At 34.6% G+C, this 7500-nt stretch overlaps 5 non-coding genes across 5 annotated transcripts; all 5 read right to left on the reverse strand.

Moving 5' to 3' along the window:
- Nucleotides 1-49: 49 nt before the first annotated feature.
- Nucleotides 50-122, reverse strand: Trnak-cuu (transfer RNA lysine (anticodon CUU)). The gene has a single exon. It is a non-coding gene; the product is annotated as a tRNA-Lys (tRNA).
- Nucleotides 123-1292: 1170 nt separating this feature from the next.
- On the reverse strand, nt 1293-1365 carry Trnak-cuu (transfer RNA lysine (anticodon CUU)). The gene has a single exon. It is a non-coding gene; the product is annotated as a tRNA-Lys (tRNA).
- A 1169-nt stretch (nt 1366-2534) lies between these two features.
- On the reverse strand, nt 2535-2607 carry Trnak-cuu (transfer RNA lysine (anticodon CUU)). The gene has a single exon. It is a non-coding gene; the product is annotated as a tRNA-Lys (tRNA).
- Nucleotides 2608-3759: 1152 nt separating this feature from the next.
- Nucleotides 3760-3832, reverse strand: Trnak-cuu (transfer RNA lysine (anticodon CUU)). Its single transcript has one exon. It is a non-coding gene; the product is annotated as a tRNA-Lys (tRNA).
- Nucleotides 3833-5005: 1173 nt separating this feature from the next.
- On the reverse strand, nt 5006-5078 carry Trnak-cuu (transfer RNA lysine (anticodon CUU)). Its single transcript has one exon. It is a non-coding gene; the product is annotated as a tRNA-Lys (tRNA).
- Between the last annotated feature and the right edge of the window lie 2422 nt (nt 5079-7500).

Here is a 7500-nt window from a genome sequence, read left to right on the forward strand (position 1 = left end):
CTTTCTTTGATGTTGTTCCAAGATATCATGAAAATGGCACAAAAGAATACGCCCAACGTGGGGCTCGAACCCACGACCCCGAGATTAAGAGTCTCGTGCTCTACCGACTGAGCTAGCCGGGCTGATGAAGTCACAATCTACTTAACAAACTTCAATACAATAAGTATTACGGCACTCGCCTAACTATTGTACGATGAAAACATGCCTAATATATTTTCTCAACTTTCAGTTCAGTTTTCTCACTCAGCAAGAATAGCTGACAAACTTATCAATCCAACCAGGGAACATTACCTTACTGCGAGAAAGTAGCTGTGTGTCCCGTTCAGTCACCTACTGGTCCCGCGTTTTTAAATAAAAATGCAAAAATCTAAAATAAAACATTTAAAAAATGGTCTCGTTTATTCACTATATCTTCTCCTTTTCTTCCATCCACTTCGCTTTTACTCTCCAGCTATGGTTATAACTATGATGGTGATATTCCCTATTGCTAAAGTTTGTAATAATCTTTTCAGACATTTTAAACATGACCAAAGTAAATAAATAAATAAAACAAATTATAAAATATAAGACAAATATATAATAAATAAATATTACAATAAGCAAGATAAATTACTCTTCTACCTACCTGGATACTTTTTTGTGTGTATTAACTTATTTTAAGGTTTTATTTTAGTTTATTACTTAAGTTAGAACGAGAAATATCGGAAAATTTTTACGACGTACCCCAGCGTATTATAATCACCTCAAGCACAACCTCCCCATGTTAAAAACAGCTTTCGGAATAAACACCCCGAACCTCGAAAGCTGTTTTTAACATGGGGTTGTTGGGGGTGTTTATGCTGAACTGAGGCAGGTGGTAAAACATACGAAAAATCGTTCACATTAGACGCTTACGTGAAGTTTCGATAATGTCTTTAATATCGAAAATCAAACAGAATCTAAGCTAATAACTGTAACGAATTGTATGAAAATGTAGTGTTCAACTGAACTATATATTTGTATTACTTGCGTTTTTGGTGTAATTGTTGATTTGGGAGCCATTATTTAGACTCCACACGTGACTTGCTAACGTAAGACATTATTTTCTCGTTGTAATCTTACATGTTTTTTTTTTCTTTCTTTCTTTGTTTTTGTTTTGTTTTTTTAATAAAAACACATTAGAATGATATTTTACTGAATTAGAATTCATTAATGAGATGAGTATTATTAATTCATTTTATTTATTGCGGACTATTATCCTCATCTTTCTTTGATGTTGTTCCAAGATATCATGAAAATGGCACAAAAGAATACCCCCAACGTGGGGCTCGAACCCACGACCCCGAGATTAAGAGTCTCGTGCTCTACCGACTGAGCTAGCCGGGCTGATGAAGTCACAATCTACTTAACAAACTTCAATACAATAAGTATTACGGCACTCGCCTAACTATAGTACGATGAAAACATGCCTAATATATTTTCTCAACTTTCAGTTCAGTTTTCTCACTCAGCAAGAATAGCTGACAAACTTATCAATCCAACCAGGGAACATTACCTTACTGCGAGAAAGGAGCTGTGTGTCCCGTTCAGTCACCTACTGGTCCCGCGTTTTTAAATAAAAATGCAAAAATCTAAAATAAAACATTTTAAAAATGGTCTCGTTTATTCACTATATCTTCTCCTTTTCTTCTATCCACTTCGCTTTTACTCTCCAGCTATGGTTATAACTATGATGGTGATATTCCTTATTGCTAAAGTTTGTAATAATCTTTTCAGACATTTTAAACATGACCAAAGTAAATAAATAAATAAAACAAATTATAAAATACAAGACAAATATATAATAAATAAATATTACAATAAGCAAGATAAATTACTCTTCTACCTACCTGGATACTTTTTTGTGTGTATTAACTTATTTTAAGGTTTTATTTTAGTTTATTACTTAAGTTAGAACGAGAAATATCGGAAAATTTTTACGACGTACCCCAGCGTATTATAATCACCTCAAGCACAACCTCCCCATGTTAAAAACAGCTTTCGGAATAAACACCCCGAACCTCGAAAGCTGTTTTTAACATGGGGTTGTTGGGGGTGTTTATGCTGCGCTGAGGCAGGTGGTAAAACATACGAAAAATCGTTCACATTAGACGCTTACGTGAAGTTTCGATAATGTCTTTAATATCGAAAATCAAACAGAATCTAAGCTAATAACTGTAACGAATTGTATGAAAATGTAGTGTTCAACTGAACTATATATTTGTATTACTTGCGTTTTTTGTGTAATTTTTGATTTGGGAGCCATTATTCAGACTCCACACGTGACTTGCTAACGTAAGACATTATTTTCTCGTTGTAATCTTACATGTTTTTTTTTCTTTCTTTCTTTGTTTTTGTTTTGTTTTTTTAATAAAAACACATTAGAATGATATTTTACTGAATTAGAATTCATTAATGAGATGAGTATTATTAATTCATTTTATTTATTGCGGACTATTATCCTCATCTTTCTTTGATGTTGTTCCAAGATATCATGAAAATGGCACAAAAGAATACGCCCAACGTGGGGCTCGAACCCACGACCCCGAGATTAAGAGTCTCGTGCTCTACCGACTGAGCTAGCCGGGCTGATGAAGTCACAATCTACTTAACTAACTTCAATACAATAAGTATTACGGCACTCGCCTAACTATTGTACGATGAAAACAAACCTAATATATTTTCTCAACTTTCAGTTCAGTTTTCTCACTCAGCAAGAATAGCTGACAAACTTATCAATCCAACCAGGGAACATTACCTTACTGCGAGAAAGGAGCTGTGTGTCCCGTTCAGTCACCTACTGGTCCCGCGTTTTTAAATAAAAATGCAAAAATCTAAAATAAAACATTTAAAAAATGGTCTCGTTTATTCACTATATCTTCTCCTTTTCTTCACTCCATTTCGCCTTTACTCTCAAATGGTTATAACTACGATGGTGATATTCCCTATTGCTAAAGTTTATAATAAACTATTCAGACATTTTAAACATGACCAAAGTAAATAAATAAATAAAACAAATTATAAAATACAAGACAAATATATAATAAATAAATATTACAATAAGCAAGATAAATTACTCTTCTACCTACCTGGATACTTTTTTGTGTGTATTAACTTATTTTAAGGTTTTATTTTAGTTTATTACTTAAGTTAGAACGAGAAATATCGGAAAATTTTTACGACGTACCCCAGCGTATTATAATCACCTCAAGCACAACCTCCCCATGTTAAAAACAGCTTTCGGAATAAACACCCTGAACCTCGAAAGCTGTTTTTAACATGAGGTTGTTGGGGGTGTTTATGCTGAGCAGGTGGTAAAACATACGAAAAATCGTTCACATTAGACGCTTACGTGAAGTTTCGATAATGTCTTTAATATCGAAAATCAAACAGAATCTAAGCTAATAACTGTAACCAATTGTATTAAAATGTAGTGTTCAACTGAACTATATATTTGTATTACTTGCGTTTTTTGTGTAATTTTTGATTTGGGAGCCATTATTTAGACTCCACACGTGACTTGCTAACGTAAGACATTATTTTCTCGTTGTAATCTTACATGTTTTTTTTTCTTTCTTTCTTTCTTTTTGTTTTGTTTTTTTAACATGAGAATGATATTTTACTGAATTAGAATTCATTAATGAGATGAGTATTATTAATTCATTTTATTTATTGCGGACTATTATCCTCATCTTTCTTTGATGTTGTTTCAAGATATCATGAAAATGGCACATAAGAATGCGCCCAACGTGGGGCTCGAACCAACGACCCCGAGATTAAGAGTCTCGTGCTCTACCGACTGAGCTAGCCGGGCTGATGAAGTCACAATCTACTTAACTAACTTCAATACAATAAGTATTACGGCACTCGCCTAACTATTGTACGATGAAAACAAACCTAATATATTTTCTCAACTTTCAGTTCAGTTTTCTCACTCAGCAAGAATAGCTGACAAACTTATCAATCCAACCAGGGAACATTACCTTACTGCGAGAAAGTAGCTGTGTGTCCCGTTCAGTCACCTACTGGTCCCGCGTTTTTAAATAAAAATGCAAAAATCTAAAATAAAAAATTTAAAAAATGGTCTCGTTTATTCACTATATCTTCTCCTTTTCTTCTATCCACTTCGCTTTTACTCTCCAGCTATGGTTATAACTACGATGGTGATATTCCCTATTGCTAAAGTTTATAATAAACTATTCAGACATTTTAAACATGACCAAAGTAAATAAATAAATAAAACAAATTATAAAATACAAGACAAATATATAATAAATAAATATTACAATAAGCAAGATAAATTACTCTTCTACCTACCTGGATACTTTTTTGTGTGTATTAACTTATTTTAAGGTTTTATTTTAGTTTATTACTTAAGTTAGAACGAGAAATATCGGAAAATTTTTACGACGTACCCCAGCGTATTATAATCACCTCAAGCACAACCTCCCCATGTTAAAAACAGCTTTCGGAATAAACACCCCGAACCTCGAAAGCTGTTTTTAACATGGGGTTGTTGGGGGTTTTTATGCTGCGCTGAGGCAGGTGGTAAAACATACGAAAAATCGTTCACATTAGACGCTTACGTGAAGTTTCGATAATGTCTTTAATATCGAAAATCAAACAGAATCTAAGCTAATAACTGTAACCAATTGTATGAAAATGTAGTGTTCAACTGAACTATATATTTGTATTACTTGCGTTTTTTGTGTAATTTTTGATTTGGGAGCCATTATTTAGACTCCACACGTGACTTGCTAACGTAAGACATTATTTTCTTGTTGTAATCTTACATGTTTTTTTCCTTTCTTTCTTTGTTTTTGTTTTGTTTTTGTTTTTTAATAAAAATACATTAGAATGATATTTTACTGAATTAGAATTCATTAATGAGATGAGTATTATTAATTCATTTTATTTATTGCGGACTATTATCCTCATCTTTCTTTGATGTTGTTTCAAGATATCATGAAAATGGCACAAAAGAATACGCCCAACGTGGGGCTCGAACCCACGACCCCGAGATTAAGAGTCTCGTGCTCTACCGACTGAGCTAGCCGGGCTGATGAAGTCACAATCTACTTAACTAACTTCAATACAATAAGTATTACGGCACTCGCCTAACTATTGTACGATGAAAACAAACCTAATATATTTTCTCAACTTTCAGTTCAGTTTTCTCACTCAGCAAGAATAGCTGACAAACTTATCAATCCAACCAGGGAACATTACCTTACTGCGAGAAAGTAGCTGTGTGTCCCGTTAGGTCACCTACTGGTCCCGCGTTTTTAAATAAAAATGCAAAAATCTAAAATAAAAAATTTAAAAAATGGTCTCGTTTATTCACTATATCTTCTCCTTTTCTTCTATCCACTTCGCTTTTACTCTCCAGCTATGGTTATAACTACGATGGAATTATTCCCTATTGCTAAAGTTTATAATAAACTATTCAGACATTTTAAACATGACCAAAGTAAATAAATAAATAAAACAAATTATAAAATATAAGACAAATATATAATAAATAAATATTACAATAAGCAAGATAAATTACTCTTCTACCTACCTGGATACTTTTTTGTGTGTATTAGCTTATTTTAAGGTTTTATTTTAGTTTATTACTTAAGTTAGAACGAGAAATATCGGAAAATTTTTACGACGTACCCCAGCGTATTATAATCACCTCAAGCACAACCTCCCCATGTTAAAAACAGCTTTCGGATAAACACCCCAAACCTCGAAAGCTGTTTTTAACATGGGGTTGTTGGGGGTGTTTATGCTGAACTGAGGCAGGTCGTAAAACATACGAAAAATCGTTCACATTAGACGCTTACGTGAAGTTTCGATAATGTCTTTAATATCGAAAATCAATCAGAATCTAAGCTAATAACTGTAACCAATTGTATGAAAATGTAGTGTTCAACTGAACTATATATTTGTATTACTTGCGTTTTTTTTGTAATTTTTGATTTGGGAGCCATTATTTAGACTCCCCACGTGACTTGCTAACGTCAGACATTATTTTCTCGTGCTAAGCTTTCATGTTGTTTTTTTGTTTGTTTAAATAAAAACACATTAAAATTATATATTGTTTAATTGGAATTCATTATGGAGATGAGTTGTATTAATTTTTTTATTGCAGACTATCGTCCTTATCTTGCTTTGGTGCTGTTTCCTCTGGCCTTCATTAGGTTGTAAGTACGTCATGATAGGAACTCCGAGTCTCCTAACTGCATTCTCAGCAATTACTGCCATCCATAGTTGTTATCGTCTCACCACGTTTTGGCCAAGTAAGTCTCTGGCCGGCTTTTGGTCGGATTGAATCCGCTATCTTCAGACAATTCTCACCTGGAACCGTAGAGATTCAACGTCTCTATCGACTGCGCCATGGTTGAGTTCGTACCGAATGTTATATATATTATTTAATTCGAATTCATTTACTGAGTTGAGTATCATTTATTAATTTATTTATTGCGGACTATTATCCGCATCTTTTTTAGTTGTTGTTTCACGACGATCCGGCCAACTATTCCTCTGGCCGTCTTCAGATGGAAGATCAGAGTATTGATTATTGAGAGAGAAGGAAATAGATAGAGACAGAGGGGAGAAAGAGAGAGAGAGAGAGAGAGAGGAGAGCGAAAGAGAGAGAGAGAGAGCGAACTCGATGGTCGTACGTTAAAACAGTATGATATAAATGCAGGTGTACCTTAGGACGTTTATTCCTGATATTCATAAATGGCCGTTCTGATAAAATTTTTTCTGATATGGGCATATTTACTGACGACACCACATTCTATAATAGGCACGAGGGGAAAACAAATGAACACGTATCTAAGGAAATGGTAGGAACACTAGCGCTTCTGGAATTGACCTTTACTCCTGATCTGAAATGGAACACATACATCAAATCTGTTGCCAAGGTCGCTGGAAAAATGGTGGGATCCTTCTACCGCTTCAATAGATAGCTCACTGCTGATGCAAATCTCTATCTATATAAAAGCCAAGTACGTCCAAGGATGGAGTACTGCTGCCATATGTGGGCAGGGGCTGCTAAAAATAGCCTATTCTGCCTTGACAGAGTACAAAATAGACTTTGTAGCCTGGTGGGGCATGCCTTTTTCTCTTCCCTGCAACCTCTCTCCCACAGAAGAGACGTTGCAAGCCTGCCATTGTTTTATCATTATTTCCATGGGAAGTGCTCGTCTGAGTTCCAATCTCTGGTCCCCCTCACCAATCTTTCACGAAAAACACCCGTCTAGCTGAAACCACTGTCAGTAATTTTCCCCACTCATAATCTGTGCCTAAATCAAAACGTAGATTTCATGAACAAAGCTTCTTTCTTAGAAGTGTATGCCTGTGGAACTCTCTTCCGTTTGGCTGTTTCCCACCTGACTACAACTTAGATGTCTTCAAGTCCAACATAAACAAGTTCCTGATAAACTGCCCCCTTAAGTAAGACACTTTATCAGATCTCCATTACTAACG

The sequence above is a fragment of the Euprymna scolopes genome, chromosome 18, assembly GCF_053919585.1.
Source record: "Euprymna scolopes isolate OS-2025 chromosome 18, ASM5391958v1, whole genome shotgun sequence".
In the NCBI taxonomy this organism is placed as follows: domain Eukaryota; kingdom Metazoa; phylum Mollusca; class Cephalopoda; order Sepiida; family Sepiolidae; genus Euprymna; species Euprymna scolopes.